Source organism: Cibotium barometz, chromosome 60, assembly GCF_041138505.1.
Source record: "Cibotium barometz isolate CiBa-2024 chromosome 60, ASM4113850v1, whole genome shotgun sequence".
NCBI lineage: Eukaryota > Viridiplantae > Streptophyta > Polypodiopsida > Cyatheales > Cibotiaceae > Cibotium > Cibotium barometz.
Window position 1 is genome coordinate 179,092 of NC_141105.1, and position 20,730 is coordinate 199,821.

The window sequence follows — 20,730 nt, forward strand, 5'->3', positions numbered from 1 at the left end:
CATAGAAATTGCTCTCAAATAAAACATGGGAGAGCTAGCAACAACCTAATGTCTCATGAGACAGTGTGAGATACAACAACCATCATTGACTCCCACAAGAGTCCATGCGGAAGGAAAGAACTCGTTCTTCCAAACCACATGCATAGGAGCTTTCACTACTATGTCTCACATTGGGAATAACCCCTTGGAAGGGAAGTTTTTTTTATCATGCCTGTAGTTCTTCTTGGACGAGGATGGATGGGCATAATTTGATTGGGACTCAAGAACTACTACCTTGTGAGTAGCCTTGGGATATCGGTAATAATCATTCTGATGTGACCAACGAGGAGCCCATGTAGTACTTCTTGGACGAGGGAATGAAGAGCATTAGCTTCGATATGTTGAGGCCATAGACCTCTCATGTGGACTTTTGCCACACCAATGGAATAGAGAGCTCAATATTTTTCAGGTTCTGATCAAGTTAATGGCCACATAGTGATCTGAACCCTTAGGTTTAGAAGAATCTAGAAAACTCTCACTCTGCCAAGAAGAGCAGTAAATAAATCTTTAGCAAAGGCTAAAAAAGAAGTTAAGGCTAGCAAAGCCAGGCTTCGTAATTGGTCCACCTCCGTTAGCATGGCCCAAGTAATTAACCTAGAAGAGGAAGACTGGGAGGTGAAGTGTGCCAGAATATGGTTTTGCATGACCATAGAAATTGGTCTCAATTAAAACATGAGAGAGCTAGCCATAACCTAATGTCTCATGAAACAATGTGAGATACAACAACCATCATTAACTCCCACAAAAGTGCAGTAGGAAGGAGTGAACTCGTTCCAAACCACATACATAGGAGTAGCTTTCACTACTATGTTTCACATTGGGAATAACTCCTTGGGAGTGAAGTTTTACATCATGCCTACAATACTTCTTGGACGAGGATGGATGGGCATAATTTGATTGGGACACTCCAGAACTGCTACCTTGTAATAAGTAGCCTTGGGATATCGGTAATCATTCTGCTGATGTGACCAAAGAGGAGCCCATGTAGTACTTCTTGGACGAGGGAATGAAGACAATGCATTAGCTTTGATATGTTGAGGCCGTAGACTCTCATGTGTGGACTTTTGCCACCAATGGAAAAGAGAGCTCAATTGTTAAGGTTCTGATCAAGTTAATGGCCACATAGCGAGATGAACCCTTATGTCTAGAAGAATCTAGAAAACTCTATCGCTCTGCCAAGAAGAGCAATAAGTAAATCCTTAGTAGCAAAGGCTAAAAAAAGAAGTTAAGGCTAGGCAAGCCAAGCTTCGTAATTGTTCCATCTCCGTTATCATGGACCAAGTAATTGACCTAGAAGAGGAGGACTGGGAGGTGAAATGTGCAGACTATGGTTTTGCATGACCATAGAAATTGGTCTCAAATAAAACATGGGAGAGCTAGCCATAACCTAATGTCTCATGAGACAGTGTGAGATACAACAGCCATCATTGACTCCCACAAAAGTGCAGGTGGAAGGAGTGAGCTCGTTCCAAACCACATGCATGGGAGCTTTCAGTACTACATGTTTCACATTGGTAATAACCCCTTGGAAGGGAAGTTTTATATCATCCCTGTAGTTCTTCTCGGACGAGAATGGACGGCCGTAATTTGATTGGGACTCAAGAACTGCTACCTTGTAAAAAGTAGCCTTGCGATAGGTAATCATTGTGTGATGTGACAAAAGAGGACTTCTTGGACGAGGGAATGAAGCCCATTAGCTTTGATATATTGAGGCCATAGATTCTCATGTCGACTTTTGCCACCAATGAAGAGGAAGACTAGAAAGCGAAGCGTGGTCGTGATCATAGAAATTGGTCTCAAATAAAACATGGGAGAGCTAGCCATAACCTAATGTCTCATGAGACAGTGTGAGATACAACAGCCATCATTGACTCCCACAAAAGTGCAGGTGGAAGGAGTGAGTTCGTTCCAAACCACATGCATAGGAGCTTTCAGTACTATATGTTTCACATTGGGAATAACCCCTTGGAAGGGAAGTTTTATATCATCCCTGTAGTTCTTCTCGGACGAGAATGGACGGCCATAATTTGATTGGGACTCAAGAACTGCTACCTTGTAAAAAGTAGCCTTGGGATAGGTAATCATTGTGTGATGTGACAAAAGAGGACTTCTTGGACGAGGGAATGAAGACCATTAGCTTTGATATATTGAGGCCATAGATTCTCATGTCGACTTTTGCCACCAATGAAAAAGAGAGCTCAATATTCTAATCAAGTTAATGGCCACATAGAGAGATGAACCCTTAGGTTTGGAAGAATCTAGAAAACTCTCTCGCTCTGCCAAGAAGAGCAATGAATAAATTCTTAGCAAAGGCTAAAAAAGAAGTTAAGGCTAGGCAAGCCAAGCTTCGTAATTGCTTCATCTCCATTAACATGGCCCGAGTAATTGAGCTAGAAGAGGAAGACTAGGAGGCGAAGCGTGGTCGTGATCATAGAAATTGGTCTCAAATAAAACATGGGAGAGCTAGCCATAACCTAATGTCTCATGAGACAGTGTGAGATACAACAAGCATCATCGACTCCCACAAAAGTTCAGGTGGAAGGAGTGAACACGTTGCAAACCACATGCATCATCGGAGCTCTCACTACAATATTTCGCATTGGGAATAACCCCTTAGAAGGGAAGTTTTAAATCAGGCCTGCAGTAGTTCTTGGACGACGATGGATAGCCATAATTTGATTGGGACTCGAGAAAGTCTACCTTGTACGTAGCCTAAGAATAGGTAATCATGGTGATGTGACCAAAGAGGCTGAGCCCATGTAGTACTTCTTGGACGAGGGAATGAAGAGCATTAGCTTTGATATGTTGAGGCCATAGACTCTCAGGTGTGGACTTTGCCACCAATGGAAAAAAGAGAGCTTAATATTCTTAAGGTTCTGATCAAGTTAACGGCCGCATAGAGAGATGAATCCTTAGGTTTGGAAGAATCTAGAAAACTCTCTCGCTCTGCCAAAGAAGAGCAAGAAATAAATCCTTAGCAGAGCAAAGGCTAAAAAAGAAGTTAAGGTTAGGAAAGCCAAGCTTTGTACTTGCTCCATCTCCAAGCAATTTACCTAGAAGAGGAAGACTCGGAGGTGAAGGGTGCCAGCATGACCATAGAAACTGGTCTCAGATAAAACATAAGAGAGCTCGCTATAACCTGATGTCTCATGAGATAGCGTGAGATACAACAACCATCATTGACTCCCACAAAAGTGCAGGTGGAAGGAGTGAACTCGTTCCAGGCCACATGTATAGGAGCTTTCACTACTATGTTTCACATTGGGAATAACCCCTTGGGGAGGGAAGTTTTATATCATGCCTGTAGTACTTCTTGGATTAGGATGGATGGGCATAACTTGATTGGGACTGGAGGACATGGACCGAGTAATTGACCTAGCAGAGGAAAACTAGGAGGAGGTGAAGTGTGCCAGACTATGGTTGGTCATGATCATAGAAATTGCTCTCAAATAAGACATGGGAGAGCTAGCCATAACCCAATGTAATGTCTCATGATCATAGAAATTGCTCTCAAATGAAACATGGGAGAGCTAGCCATAACCTAATGTCTCCTGATCATAGAAATTGCTCTCAAATAAAACATGGGAGAGCTAGCAACAACCTAATGTCTCATGAGACAGTGTGAGATACAACAACCATCATTGACTCCCACAAGAGTCCATGCGGAAGGAAAGAACTCGTTCTTCCAAACCACATGCATAGGAGCTTTCACTACTATGTCTCACATTGGGAATAACCCCTTGGAAGGGAAGTTTTTTTTATCATGCCTGTAGTTCTTCTTGGACGAGGATGGATGGGCATAATTTGATTGGGACTCAAGAACTACTACCTTGTGAGTAGCCTTGGGATATCGGTAATAATCATTCTGATGTGACCAACGAGGAGCCCATGTAGTACTTCTTGGACGAGGGAATGAAGAGCATTAGCTTCGATATGTTGAGGCCATAGACCTCTCATGTGGACTTTTGCCACACCAATGGAATAGAGAGCTCAATATTTTTCAGGTTCTGATCAAGTTAATGGCCACATAGTGATCTGAACCCTTAGGTTTAGAAGAATCTAGAAAACTCTCACTCTGCCAAGAAGAGCAGTAAATAAATCTTTAGCAAAGGCTAAAAAAGAAGTTAAGGCTAGCAAAGCCAGGCTTCGTAATTGGTCCACCTCCGTTAGCATGGCCCAAGTAATTAACCTAGAAGAGGAAGACTGGGAGGTGAAGTGTGCCAGAATATGGTTTTGCATGACCATAGAAATTGGTCTCAATTAAAACATGAGAGAGCTAGCCATAACCTAATGTCTCATGAAACAATGTGAGATACAACAACCATCATTAACTCCCACAAAAGTGCAGTAGGAAGGAGTGAACTCGTTCCAAACCACATACATAGGAGTAGCTTTCACTACTATGTTTCACATTGGGAATAACTCCTTGGGAGTGAAGTTTTACATCATGCCTACAATACTTCTTGGACGAGGATGGATGGGCATAATTTGATTGGGACACTCCAGAACTGCTACCTTGTAATAAGTAGCCTTGGGATATCGGTAATCATTCTGCTGATGTGACCAAAGAGGAGCCCATGTAGTACTTCTTGGACGAGGGAATGAAGACAATGCATTAGCTTTGATATGTTGAGGCCGTAGACTCTCATGTGTGGACTTTTGCCACCAATGGAAAAGAGAGCTCAATTGTTAAGGTTCTGATCAAGTTAATGGCCACATAGCGAGATGAACCCTTATGTCTAGAAGAATCTAGAAAACTCTATCGCTCTGCCAAGAAGAGCAATAAGTAAATCCTTAGTAGCAAAGGCTAAAAAAAGAAGTTAAGGCTAGGCAAGCCAAGCTTCGTAATTGTTCCATCTCCGTTATCATGGACCAAGTAATTGACCTAGAAGAGGAGGACTGGGAGGTGAAATGTGCAGACTATGGTTTTGCATGACCATAGAAATTGGTCTCAAATAAAACATGGGAGAGCTAGCCATAACCTAATGTCTCATGAGACAGTGTGAGATACAACAGCCATCATTGACTCCCACAAAAGTGCAGGTGGAAGGAGTGAGCTCGTTCCAAACCACATGCATGGGAGCTTTCAGTACTACATGTTTCACATTGGTAATAACCCCTTGGAAGGGAAGTTTTATATCATCCCTGTAGTTCTTCTCGGACGAGAATGGACGGCCGTAATTTGATTGGGACTCAAGAACTGCTACCTTGTAAAAAGTAGCCTTGCGATAGGTAATCATTGTGTGATGTGACAAAAGAGGACTTCTTGGACGAGGGAATGAAGCCCATTAGCTTTGATATATTGAGGCCATAGATTCTCATGTCGACTTTTGCCACCAATGAAGAGGAAGACTAGAAAGCGAAGCGTGGTCGTGATCATAGAAATTGGTCTCAAATAAAACATGGGAGAGCTAGCCATAACCTAATGTCTCATGAGACAGTGTGAGATACAACAGCCATCATTGACTCCCACAAAAGTGCAGGTGGAAGGAGTGAGTTCGTTCCAAACCACATGCATAGGAGCTTTCAGTACTATATGTTTCACATTGGGAATAACCCCTTGGAAGGGAAGTTTTATATCATCCCTGTAGTTCTTCTCGGACGAGAATGGACGGCCATAATTTGATTGGGACTCAAGAACTGCTACCTTGTAAAAAGTAGCCTTGGGATAGGTAATCATTGTGTGATGTGACAAAAGAGGACTTCTTGGACGAGGGAATGAAGACCATTAGCTTTGATATATTGAGGCCATAGATTCTCATGTCGACTTTTGCCACCAATGAAAAAGAGAGCTCAATATTCTAATCAAGTTAATGGCCACATAGAGAGATGAACCCTTAGGTTTGGAAGAATCTAGAAAACTCTCTCGCTCTGCCAAGAAGAGCAATGAATAAATTCTTAGCAAAGGCTAAAAAAGAAGTTAAGGCTAGGCAAGCCAAGCTTCGTAATTGCTTCATCTCCATTAACATGGCCCGAGTAATTGAGCTAGAAGAGGAAGACTAGGAGGCGAAGCGTGGTCGTGATCATAGAAATTGGTCTCAAATAAAACATGGGAGAGCTAGCCATAACCTAATGTCTCATGAGACAGTGTGAGATACAACAAGCATCATCGACTCCCACAAAAGTTCAGGTGGAAGGAGTGAACACGTTGCAAACCACATGCATCATCGGAGCTCTCACTACAATATTTCGCATTGGGAATAACCCCTTAGAAGGGAAGTTTTAAATCAGGCCTGCAGTAGTTCTTGGACGACGATGGATAGCCATAATTTGATTGGGACTCGAGAAAGTCTACCTTGTACGTAGCCTAAGAATAGGTAATCATGGTGATGTGACCAAAGAGGCTGAGCCCATGTAGTACTTCTTGGACGAGGGAATGAAGAGCATTAGCTTTGATATGTTGAGGCCATAGACTCTCAGGTGTGGACTTTGCCACCAATGGAAAAAAGAGAGCTTAATATTCTTAAGGTTCTGATCAAGTTAACGGCCGCATAGAGAGATGAATCCTTAGGTTTGGAAGAATCTAGAAAACTCTCTCGCTCTGCCAAAGAAGAGCAAGAAATAAATCCTTAGCAGAGCAAAGGCTAAAAAAGAAGTTAAGGTTAGGAAAGCCAAGCTTTGTACTTGCTCCATCTCCAAGCAATTTACCTAGAAGAGGAAGACTCGGAGGTGAAGGGTGCCAGCATGACCATAGAAACTGGTCTCAGATAAAACATAAGAGAGCTCGCTATAACCTGATGTCTCATGAGATAGCGTGAGATACAACAACCATCATTGACTCCCACAAAAGTGCAGGTGGAAGGAGTGAACTCGTTCCAGGCCACATGTATAGGAGCTTTCACTACTATGTTTCACATTGGGAATAACCCCTTGGGGAGGGAAGTTTTATATCATGCCTGTAGTACTTCTTGGATTAGGATGGATGGGCATAACTTGATTGGGACTGGAGGACATGGACCGAGTAATTGACCTAGCAGAGGAAAACTAGGAGGAGGTGAAGTGTGCCAGACTATGGTTGGTCATGATCATAGAAATTGCTCTCAAATAAGACATGGGAGAGCTAGCCATAACCCAATGTAATGTCTCATGATCATAGAAATTGCTCTCAAATGAAACATGGGAGAGCTAGCCATAACCTAATGTCTCCTGATCATAGAAATTGCTCTCAAATAAAACATGGGAGAGCTAGCAACAACCTAATGTCTCATGAGACAGTGTGAGATACAACAACCATCATTGACTCCCACAAGAGTCCATGCGGAAGGAAAGAACTCGTTCTTCCAAACCACATGCATAGGAGCTTTCACTACTATGTCTCACATTGGGAATAACCCCTTGGAAGGGAAGTTTTTTTTATCATGCCTGTAGTTCTTCTTGGACGAGGATGGATGGGCATAATTTGATTGGGACTCAAGAACTACTACCTTGTGAGTAGCCTTGGGATATCGGTAATAATCATTCTGATGTGACCAACGAGGAGCCCATGTAGTACTTCTTGGACGAGGGAATGAAGAGCATTAGCTTCGATATGTTGAGGCCATAGACCTCTCATGTGGACTTTTGCCACACCAATGGAATAGAGAGCTCAATATTTTTCAGGTTCTGATCAAGTTAATGGCCACATAGTGATCTGAACCCTTAGGTTTAGAAGAATCTAGAAAACTCTCACTCTGCCAAGAAGAGCAGTAAATAAATCTTTAGCAAAGGCTAAAAAAGAAGTTAAGGCTAGCAAAGCCAGGCTTCGTAATTGGTCCACCTCCGTTAGCATGGCCCAAGTAATTAACCTAGAAGAGGAAGACTGGGAGGTGAAGTGTGCCAGAATATGGTTTTGCATGACCATAGAAATTGGTCTCAATTAAAACATGAGAGAGCTAGCCATAACCTAATGTCTCATGAAACAATGTGAGATACAACAACCATCATTAACTCCCACAAAAGTGCAGTAGGAAGGAGTGAACTCGTTCCAAACCACATACATAGGAGTAGCTTTCACTACTATGTTTCACATTGGGAATAACTCCTTGGGAGTGAAGTTTTACATCATGCCTACAATACTTCTTGGACGAGGATGGATGGGCATAATTTGATTGGGACACTCCAGAACTGCTACCTTGTAATAAGTAGCCTTGGGATATCGGTAATCATTCTGCTGATGTGACCAAAGAGGAGCCCATGTAGTACTTCTTGGACGAGGGAATGAAGACAATGCATTAGCTTTGATATGTTGAGGCCGTAGACTCTCATGTGTGGACTTTTGCCACCAATGGAAAAGAGAGCTCAATTGTTAAGGTTCTGATCAAGTTAATGGCCACATAGCGAGATGAACCCTTATGTCTAGAAGAATCTAGAAAACTCTATCGCTCTGCCAAGAAGAGCAATAAGTAAATCCTTAGTAGCAAAGGCTAAAAAAAGAAGTTAAGGCTAGGCAAGCCAAGCTTCGTAATTGTTCCATCTCCGTTATCATGGACCAAGTAATTGACCTAGAAGAGGAGGACTGGGAGGTGAAATGTGCAGACTATGGTTTTGCATGACCATAGAAATTGGTCTCAAATAAAACATGGGAGAGCTAGCCATAACCTAATGTCTCATGAGACAGTGTGAGATACAACAGCCATCATTGACTCCCACAAAAGTGCAGGTGGAAGGAGTGAGCTCGTTCCAAACCACATGCATGGGAGCTTTCAGTACTACATGTTTCACATTGGTAATAACCCCTTGGAAGGGAAGTTTTATATCATCCCTGTAGTTCTTCTCGGACGAGAATGGACGGCCGTAATTTGATTGGGACTCAAGAACTGCTACCTTGTAAAAAGTAGCCTTGCGATAGGTAATCATTGTGTGATGTGACAAAAGAGGACTTCTTGGACGAGGGAATGAAGCCCATTAGCTTTGATATATTGAGGCCATAGATTCTCATGTCGACTTTTGCCACCAATGAAGAGGAAGACTAGAAAGCGAAGCGTGGTCGTGATCATAGAAATTGGTCTCAAATAAAACATGGGAGAGCTAGCCATAACCTAATGTCTCATGAGACAGTGTGAGATACAACAGCCATCATTGACTCCCACAAAAGTGCAGGTGGAAGGAGTGAGTTCGTTCCAAACCACATGCATGGGAGCTTTCAGTACTATATGTTTCACATTGGGAATAACCCCTTGGAAGGGAAGTTTTATATCATCCCTGTAGTTCTTCTCGGACGAGAATGGACGGCCGTAATTTGATTGGGACTCAAGAACTGCTACCTTGTAAAAAGTAGCCTTGCGATAGGTAATCATTGTGTGATGTGACAAAAGAGGACTTCTTGGACGAGGGAATGAAGCCCATTAGCTTTGATATATTGAGGCCATAGATTCTCATGTCGACTTTTGCCACCAATGAAGAGGAAGACTAGAAAGCGAAGCGTGGTCGTGATCATAGAAATTGGTCTCAAATAAAACATGGGAGAGCTAGCCATAACCTAATGTCTCATGAGACAGTGTGAGATACAACAGCCATCATTGACTCCCACAAAAGTGCAGGTGGAAGGAGTGAGTTCGTTCCAAACCACATGCATGGGAGCTTTCAGTACTATATGTTTCACATTGGGAATAACCCCTTGGAAGGGAAGTTTTATATCATCCCTGTAGTTCTTCTCGGACGAGAATGGACGGCCATAATTTGATTGGGACTCAAGAACTGCTACCTTGTAAAAAGTAGCCTTGGGATAGGTAATCATTGTGTGATGTGACAAAAGAGGACTTCTTGGACGAGGGAATGAAGACCATTAGCTTTGATATATTGAGGCCATAGATTCTCATGTCGACTTTTGCCACCAATGAAAAAGAGAGCTCAATATTCTAATCAAGTTAATGGCCACATAGAGAGATGAACCCTTAGGTTTGGAAGAATCTAGAAAACTCTCTCGCTCTGCCAAGAAGAGCAATGAATAAATTCTTAGCAAAGGCTAAAAAAGAAGTTAAGGCTAGGCAAGCCAAGCTTCGTAATTGCTTCATCTCCATTAACATGGCCCGAGTAATTGAGCTAGAAGAGGAAGACTAGGAGGCGAAGCGTGGTCGTGATCATAGAAATTGGTCTCAAATAAAACATGGGAGAGCTAGCCATAACCTAATGTCTCATGAGACAGTGTGAGATACAACAAGCATCATCGACTCCCACAAAAGTTCAGGTGGAAGGAGTGAACACGTTGCAAACCACATGCATCATCGGAGCTCTCACTACAATATTTCGCATTGGGAATAACCCCTTAGAAGGGAAGTTTTAAATCAGGCCTGCAGTAGTTCTTGGACGACGATGGATAGCCATAATTTGATTGGGACTCGAGAAAGTCTACCTTGTACGTAGCCTAAGAATAGGTAATCATGGTGATGTGACCAAAGAGGCTGAGCCCATGTCGTACTTCTTGGACGAGGGAATGAAGAGCATTAGCTTTGATATGTTGAGGCCATAGACTCTCAGGTGTGGACTTTGCCACCAATGGAAAAAAGAGAGCTTAATATTCTTAAGGTTCTGATCAAGTTAACGGCCGCATAGAGAGATGAATCCTTAGGTTTGGAAGAATCTAGAAAACTCTCTCGCTCTGCCAAAGAAGAGCAAGAAATAAATCCTTAGCAAAGCAAAGGCTAAAAAAGAAGTTAAGGTAAGGAAAGCCAAGCTTTGTACTTGCTCCATCTCCAAGCAATTTACCTAGAAGAGGAAGACTCGGAGGTGAAGGGTGCCAGCATGACCATAGAAACTGGTCTCAGATAAAACATAAGAGAGCTCGCTATAACCTGATGTCTCATGAGATAGCGTGAGATACAACAACCATCATTGACTCCCACAAAAGTGCAGGTGGAAGGAGTGAACTCGTTCCAGGCCACATGTATAGGAGCTTTCACTACTATGTTTCACATTGGGAATAACCCCTTGGGGAGGGAAGTTTTATATCATGCCTGTAGTACTTCTTGGATTAGGATGGATGGGCATAACTTGATTGGGACTGGAGGACATGGACCGAGTAATTGACCTAGCAGAGGAAAACTAGGAGGAGGTGAAGTGTGCCAGACTATGGTTGGTCATGATCATAGAAATTGCTCTCAAATAAGACATGGGAGAGCTAGCCATAACCCAATGTAATGTCTCATGATCATAGAAATTGCTCTCAAATGAAACATGGGAGAGCTAGCCATAACCTAATGTCTCCTGATCATAGAAATTGCTCTCAAATAAAACATGGGAGAGCTAGCAACAACCTAATGTCTCATGAGACAGTGTGAGATACAACAACCATCATTGACTCCCACAAGAGTCCATGCGGAAGGAAAGAACTCGTTCTTCCAAACCACATGCATAGGAGCTTTCACTACTATGTCTCACATTGGGAATAACCCCTTGGAAGGGAAGTTTTTTTTATCATGCCTGTAGTTCTTCTTGGACGAGGATGGATGGGCATAATTTGATTGGGACTCAAGAACTACTACCTTGTGAGTAGCCTTGGGATATCGGTAATAATCATTCTGATGTGACCAACGAGGAGCCCATGTAGTACTTCTTGGACGAGGGAATGAAGAGCATTAGCTTCGATATGTTGAGGCCATAGACCTCTCATGTGGACTTTTGCCACACCAATGGAATAGAGAGCTCAATATTTTTCAGGTTCTGATCAAGTTAATGGCCACATAGTGATCTGAACCCTTAGGTTTAGAAGAATCTAGAAAACTCTCACTCTGCCAAGAAGAGCAGTAAATAAATCTTTAGCAAAGGCTAAAAAAGAAGTTAAGGCTAGCAAAGCCAGGCTTCGTAATTGGTCCACCTCCGTTAGCATGGCCCAAGTAATTAACCTAGAAGAGGAAGACTGGGAGGTGAAGTGTGCCAGAATATGGTTTTGCATGACCATAGAAATTGGTCTCAATTAAAACATGAGAGAGCTAGCCATAACCTAATGTCTCATGAAACAATGTGAGATACAACAACCATCATTAACTCCCACAAAAGTGCAGTAGGAAGGAGTGAACTCGTTCCAAACCACATACATAGGAGTAGCTTTCACTACTATGTTTCACATTGGGAATAACTCCTTGGGAGTGAAGTTTTACATCATGCCTACAATACTTCTTGGACGAGGATGGATGGGCATAATTTGATTGGGACACTCCAGAACTGCTACCTTGTAATAAGTAGCCTTGGGATATCGGTAATCATTCTGCTGATGTGACCAAAGAGGAGCCCATGTAGTACTTCTTGGACGAGGGAATGAAGACAATGCATTAGCTTTGATATGTTGAGGCCGTAGACTCTCATGTGTGGACTTTTGCCACCAATGGAAAAGAGAGCTCAATTGTTAAGGTTCTGATCAAGTTAATGGCCACATAGCGAGATGAACCCTTATGTCTAGAAGAATCTAGAAAACTCTATCGCTCTGCCAAGAAGAGCAATAAGTAAATCCTTAGTAGCAAAGGCTAAAAAAAGAAGTTAAGGCTAGGCAAGCCAAGCTTCGTAATTGTTCCATCTCCGTTATCATGGACCAAGTAATTGACCTAGAAGAGGAGGACTGGGAGGTGAAATGTGCAGACTATGGTTTTGCATGACCATAGAAATTGGTCTCAAATAAAACATGGGAGAGCTAGCCATAACCTAATGTCTCATGAGACAGTGTGAGATACAACAGCCATCATTGACTCCCACAAAAGTGCAGGTGGAAGGAGTGAGCTCGTTCCAAACCACATGCATGGGAGCTTTCAGTACTACATGTTTCACATTGGTAATAACCCCTTGGAAGGGAAGTTTTATATCATCCCTGTAGTTCTTCTCGGACGAGAATGGACGGCCGTAATTTGATTGGGACTCAAGAACTGCTACCTTGTAAAAAGTAGCCTTGCGATAGGTAATCATTGTGTGATGTGACAAAAGAGGACTTCTTGGACGAGGGAATGAAGCCCATTAGCTTTGATATATTGAGGCCATAGATTCTCATGTCGACTTTTGCCACCAATGAAGAGGAAGACTAGAAAGCGAAGCGTGGTCGTGATCATAGAAATTGGTATCAAATAAAACATGGGAGAGCTAGCCATAACCTAATGTCTCATGAGACAGTGTGAGATACAACAGCCATCATTGACTCCCACAAAAGTGCAGGTGGAAGGAGTGAGTTCGTTCCAAACCACATGCATGGGAGCTTTCAGTACTATATGTTTCACATTGGGAATAACCCCTTGGAAGGGAAGTTTTATATCATCCCTGTAGTTCTTCTCGGACGAGAATGGACGGCCATAATTTGATTGGGACTCAAGAACTGCTACCTTGTAAAAAGTAGCCTTGGGATAGGTAATCATTGTGTGATGTGACAAAAGAGGACTTCTTGGACGAGGGAATGAAGACCATTAGCTTTGATATATTGAGGCCATAGATTCTCATGTCGACTTTTGCCACCAATGAAAAAGAGAGCTCAATATTCTAATCAAGTTAATGGCCACATAGAGAGATGAACCCTTAGGTTTGGAAGAATCTAGAAAACTCTCTCGCTCTGCCAAGAAGAGCAATGAATAAATTCTTAGCAAAGGCTAAAAAAGAAGTTAAGGCTAGGCAAGCCAAGCTTCGTAATTGCTTCATCTCCATTAACATGGCCCGAGTAATTGAGCTAGAAGAGGAAGACTAGGAGGCGAAGCGTGGTCGTGATCATAGAAATTGGTCTCAAATAAAACATGGGAGAGCTAGCCATAACCTAATGTCTCATGAGACAGTGTGAGATACAACAAGCATCATCGACTCCCACAAAAGTTCAGGTGGAAGGAGTGAACACGTTGCAAACCACATGCATCATCGGAGCTCTCACTACAATATTTCGCATTGGGAATAACCCCTTAGAAGGGAAGTTTTAAATCAGGCCTGCAGTAGTTCTTGGACGACGATGGATAGCCATAATTTGATTGGGACTCGAGAAAGTCTACCTTGTACGTAGCCTAAGAATAGGTAATCATGGTGATGTGACCAAAGAGGCTGAGCCCATGTCGTACTTCTTGGACGAGGGAATGAAGAGCATTAGCTTTGATATGTTGAGGCCATAGACTCTCAGGTGTGGACTTTGCCACCAATGGAAAAAAGAGAGCTTAATATTCTTAAGGTTCTGATCAAGTTAACGGCCGCATAGAGAGATGAATCCTTAGGTTTGGAAGAATCTAGAAAACTCTCTCGCTCTGCCAAAGAAGAGCAAGAAATAAATCCTTAGCAAAGCAAAGGCTAAAAAAGAAGTTAAGGTTAGGAAAGCCAAGCTTTGTACTTGCTCCATCTCCAAGCAATTTACCTAGAAGAGGAAGACTCGGAGGTGAAGGGTGCCAGCATGACCATAGAAACTGGTCTCAGATAAAACATAAGAGAGCTCGCTATAACCTGATGTCTCATGAGATAGCGTGAGATACAACAACCATCATTGACTCCCACAAAAGTGCAGGTGGAAGGAGTGAACTCGTTCCAGGCCACATGTATAGGAGCTTTCACTACTATGTTTCACATTGGGAATAACCCCTTGGGGAGGGAAGTTTTATATCATGCCTGTAGTACTTCTTGGATTAGGATGGATGGGCATAACTTGATTGGGACTGGAGGACATGGACCGAGTAATTGACCTAGCAGAGGAAAACTAGGAGGAGGTGAAGTGTGCCAGACTATGGTTGGTCATGATCATAGAAATTGCTCTCAAATAAGACATGGGAGAGCTAGCCATAACCCAATGTAATGTCTCATGATCATAGAAATTGCTCTCAAATGAAACATGGGAGAGCTAGCCATAACCTAATGTCTCCTGATCATAGAAATTGCTCTCAAATAAAACATGGGAGAGCTAGCAACAACCTAATGTCTCATGAGACAGTGTGAGATACAACAACCATCATTGACTCCCACAAGAGTCCATGCGGAAGGAAAGAACTCGTTCTTCCAAACCACATGCATAGGAGCTTTCACTACTATGTCTCACATTGGGAATAACCCCTTGGAAGGGAATTTTTTTTTATCATGCCTGTAGTTCTTCTTGGACGAGGATGGATGGGCATAATTTGATTGGGACTCAAGAACTACTACCTTGTGAGTAGCCTTGGGATATCGGTAATAATCATTCTGATGTGACCAACGAGGAGCCCATGTAGTACTTCTTGGACGAGGGAATGAAGAGCATTAGCTTCGATATGTTGAGGCCATAGACCTCTCATGTGGACTTTTGCCACACCAATGGAATAGAGAGCTCAATATTTTTCAGGTTCTGATCAAGTTAATGGCCACATAGTGATCTGAACCCTTAGGTTTAGAAGAATCTAGAAAACTCTCACTCTGCCAAGAAGAGCAGTAAATAAATCTTTAGCAAAGGCTAAAAAAGAAGTTAAGGCTAGCAAAGCCAGGCTTCGTAATTGGTCCACCTCCGTTAGCATGGCCCAAGTAATTAACCTAGAAGAGGAAGACTGGGAGGTGAAGTGTGCCAGAATATGGTTTTGCATGACCATAGAAATTGGTCTCAATTAAAACATGAGAGAGCTAGCCATAACCTAATGTCTCATGAAACAATGTGAGATACAACAACCATCATTAACTCCCACAAAAGTGCAGTAGGAAGGAGTGAACTCGTTCCAAACCACATACATAGGAGTAGCTTTCACTACTATGTTTCACATTGGGAATAACTCCTTGGGAGTGAAGTTTTACATCATGCCTACAATACTTCTTGGACGAGGATGGATGGGCATAATTTGATTGGGACACTCCAGAACTGCTACCTTGTAATAAGTAGCCTTGGGATATCGGTAATCATTCTGCTGATGTGACCAAAGAGGAGCCCATGTAGTACTTCTTGGACGAGGGAATGAAGACAATGCATTAGCTTTGATATGTTGAGGCCGTAGACTCTCATGTGTGGACTTTTGCCACCAATGGAAAAGAGAGCTCAATTGTTAAGGTTCTGATCAAGTTAATGGCCACATAGCGAGATGAACCCTTATGTCTAGAAGAATCTAGAAAACTCTATCGCTCTGCCAAGAAGAGCAATAAGTAAATCCTTAGTAGCAAAGGCTAAAAAAAGAAGTTAAGGCTAGGCAAGCCAAGCTTCGTAATTGTTCCATCTCCGTTATCATGGACCAAGTAATTGACCTAGAAGAGGAGGACTGGGAGGTGAAATGTGCAGACTATGGTTTTGCATGACCATAGAAATTGGTCTCAAATAAAACATGGGAGAGCTAGCCATAACCTAATGTCTCATGAGACAGTGTGAGATACAACAGCCATCATTGACTCCCACAAAAGTGCAGGTGGAAGGAGTGAGCTCGTTCCAAACCACATGCATGGGAGCTTTCAGTACTACATGTTTCACATTGGTAATAACCCCTTGGAAGGGAAGTTTTATATCATCCCTGTAGTTCTTCTCGGACGAGAATGGACGGCCGTAATTTGATTGGGACTCAAGAACTGCTACCTTGTAAAAAGTAGCCTTGCGATAGGTAATCATTGTGTGATGTGACAAAAGAGGACTTCTTGGACGAGGGAATGAAGCCCATTAGCTTTGATATATTGAGGCCATAGATTCTCATGTCGACTTTTGCCACCAATGAAGAGGAAGACTAGAAAGCGAAGCGTGGTCGTGATCATAGAAATTGGTCTCAAATAAAACATGGGAGAGCTAGCCATAACCTAATGTCTCATGAGACAGTGTGAGATACAACAGCCATCATTGACTCCCACAAAAGTGCAGGTGGAAGGAGTGAGTTCGTTCCAAACCACATGCATGGGAGCTTTCAGTACTATATGTTTCACATTGGGAATAACCCCTTGGAAGGGAAGTTTTATATCATCCCTGTAGTTCTTCTCGGACGAGAATGGACGGCCATAATTTGATTGGGACTCAAGAACTGCTACCTTGTAAAAAGTAGCCTTGGGATAGGTAATCATTGTGTGATGTGACAAAAGAGGACTTCTTGGACGAGGGAATGAAGACCATTAGCTTTGATATATTGAGGCCATAGATTCTCATGTCGACTTTTGCCACCAATGAAAAAGAGAGCTCAATATTCTAATCAAGTTAATGGCCACATAGAGAGATGAACCCTTAGGTTTGGAAGAATCTAGAAAACTCTCTCGCTCTGCCAAGAAGAGCAATGAATAAATTCTTAGCAAAGGCTAAAAAAGAAGTTAAGGCTAGGCAAGCCAAGCTTCGTAATTGCTTCATCTCCATTAACATGGCCCGAGTAATTGAGCTAGAAGAGGAAGACTAGGAGGCGAAGCGTGGTCGTGATCATAGAAATTGGTCTCAAATAAAACATGGGAGAGCTAGCCATAACCTAATGTCTCATGAGACAGTGTGAGATACAACAAGCATCATCGACTCCCACAAAAGTTCAAGTGGAAGGAGTGAACACGTTGCAAACCACATGCATCATCGGAGCTCTCACTACAATATTTCGCATTGGGAATAACCCCTTAGAAGGGAAGTTTTAAATCAGGCCTGCAGTAGTTCTTGGACGACGATGGATAGCCATAATTTGATTGGGACTCGAGAAAGTCTACCTTGTACGTAGCCTAAGAATAGGTAATCATGGTGATGTGACCAAAGAGGCTGAGCCCATGTAGTACTTCTTGGACGAGGGAATGAAGAGCATTAGCTTTGATATGTTGAGGCCATAGACTCTCAGGTGTGGACTTTGCCACCAATGGAAAAAAGAGAGCTTAATATTCTTAAGGTTCTGATCAAGTTAACGGCCGCATAGAGAGATGAATCCTTAGGTTTGGAAGAATCTAGAAAACTCTCTCGCTCTGCCAAAGAAGAGCAAGAAATAAATCCTTAGCAGAGCAAAGGCTAAAAAAGAAGTTAAGGTTAGGAAAGCCAAGCTTTGTACTTGCTCCATCTCCAAGCAATTTACCTAGAAGAGGAAGACTCGGAGGTGAAGGGTGCCAGCATGACCATAGAAACTGGTCTCAGATAAAACATAAGAGAGCTCGCTATAACCTGATGTCTCATGAGATAGCGTGAGATACAACAACCATCATTGACTCCCACAAAAGTGCAGGTGGAAGGAGTGAACTCGTTCCAGGCCACATGTATAGGAGCTTTCACTACTATGTTTCACATTGGGAATAACCCCTTGGGGAGGGAAGTTTTATATCATGCCTGTAGTACTTCTTGGATTAGGATGGATGGGCATAACTTGATTGGGACTGGAGGACATGGACCGAGTAATTGACCTAGCAGAGGAAAACTAGGAGGAGGTGAAGTGTGCCAGACTATGGTTGGTCATGATCATAGAAATTGCTCTCAAATAAGACATGGGAGAGCTAGCCATAACCCAATGTAATGTCTCATGATCATAGAAATTGCTCTCAAATGAAACATGGGAGAGCTAGCCATAACCTAATGTCTCCTGATCATAGAAATTGCTCTCAAATAAAACATGGGAGAGCTAGCAACAACCTAATGTCTCATGAGACAGTGTGAGATACAACAACCATCATTGACTCCCACAAGAGTCCATGCGGAAGGAAAGAACTCGTTCTTCCAAACCACATGCATAGGAGCTTTCACTACTATGTCTCACATTGGGAATAACCCCTTGGAAGGGAAGTTTTTTTTATCATGCTTGTAGTTCTTCTTGGACGAGGATGGATGGGCATAATTTGATTGGGACTCAAGAACTACTACCTTGTGAGTAGCCTTGGGATATCGGTAATAATCATTCTGATGTGACCAACGAGGAGCCCATGTAGTACTTCTTGGACGAGGGAATGAAGAGCATTAGCTTCGATATGTTGAGGCCATAGACCTCTCATGTGGACTTTTGCCACACCAATGGAATAGAGAGCTCAATATTTTTCAGGTTCTGATCAAGTTAATGGCCACATAGTGATCTGAACCCTTAGGTTTAGAAGAATCTAGAAAACTCTCACTCTGCCAAGAAGAGCAGTAAATAAATCTTTAGCAAAGGCTAAAAAAGAAGTTAAGGCTAGCAAAGCCAGGCTTCGTAATTGGTCCACCTCCGTTAGCATGGCCCAAGTAATTAACCTAGAAGAGGAAGACTGGGAGGTGAAGTGTGCCAGAATATGGTTTTGCATGACCATAGAAATTGGTCTCAATTAAAACATGAGAGAGCTAGCCATAACCTAATGTCTCATGAAACAATGTGAGATACAACAACCATCATTAACTCCCACAAAAGTGCAGTAGGAAGGAGTGAACTCGTTCCAAACCACATACATAGGAGTAGCTTTCACTACTATGTTTCACATTGGGAATAACTCCTTGGGAGTGAAGTTTTACATCATGCCTACAATACTTCTTGGACGAGGATGGATGGGCATAATTTGATTGGGACACTCCAGAACTGCTACCTTGTAATAAGTAGCCTTGGGATATCGGTAATCATTCTGCTGATGTGACCAAAGAGGAGCCCATGTAGTACTTCTTGGACGAGGGAATGAAGACAATGCATTAGCTTTGATATGTTGAGGCCGTAGACTCTCATGTGTGGACTTTTGCCACCAATGGAAAAGAGAGCTCAATTGTTAAGGTTCTGATCAAGTTAATGGCCACATAGCGAGATGAACCCTTATGTCTAGAAGAATCTAGAAAACTCTATCGCTCTGCCAAGAAGAGCAATAAGTAAATCCTTAGTAGCAAAGGCTAAAAAAAGAAGTTAAGGCTAGGCAAGCCAAGCTTCGTAATTGTTCCATCTCCGTTATCATGGACCAAGTAATTGACCTAGAAGAGGAGGACTGGGAGGTGAAATGTGCAGACTATGGTTTTGCATGACCATAGAAATTGGTCTCAAATAAAACATGGGAGAGCTAGCCATAACCTAATGTCTCATGAGACAGTGTGAGATACAACAGCCATCATTGACTCCCACAAAAGTGCAGGTGGAAGGAGTGAGCTCGTTCCAAACCACATGCATGGGAGCTTTCAGTACTACATGTTTCACATTGGTAATAACCCCTTGGAAGGGAAGTTTTATATCATCCCTGTAGTTCTTCTCGGACGAGAATGGACGGCCGTAATTTGATTGGGACTCAAGAACTGCTACCTTGTAAAAAGTAGCCTTGCGATAGGTAATCATTGTGTGATGTGACAAAAGAGGACTTCTTGGACGAGGGAATGAAGCCCATTAGCTTTGATATATTGAGGCCATAGATTCTCATGTCGACTTTTGCCACCAATGAAGAGGAAGACTAGAAAGCGAAGCGTGGTCGTGATCATAGAAATTGGTCTCAAATAAAACATGGGAGAGCTAGCCATAACCTAATGTCTCATGAGACAGTGTGAGATACAACAGCCATCATTGACTCCCACAAAAGTGCAGGTGGAAGGAGTGAGTTCGTTCCAAACCACATGCATGGGAGCTTTCAGTACTATATGTTTCACATTGGGAATAACCCCTTGGAAGGGAAGTTTTATATCATCCCTGTAGTTCTTCTCGGACGAGAATGGACGGCCATAATTTGATTGGGACTCAAGAACTGCTACCTTGTAAAAAGTAGCCTTGGGATAGGTAATCATTGTGTGATGTGACAAAAGAGGACTTCTTGGACGAGGGAATGAAGACCATTAGCTTTGATATATTGAGGCCATAGATTCTCATGTCGACTTTTGCCACCAATGAAAAAGAGAGCTCAATATTCTAATCAAGTTAATGGCCACATAGAGAGATGAACCCTTAGGTTTGGAAGAATCTAGAAAACTCTCTCGCT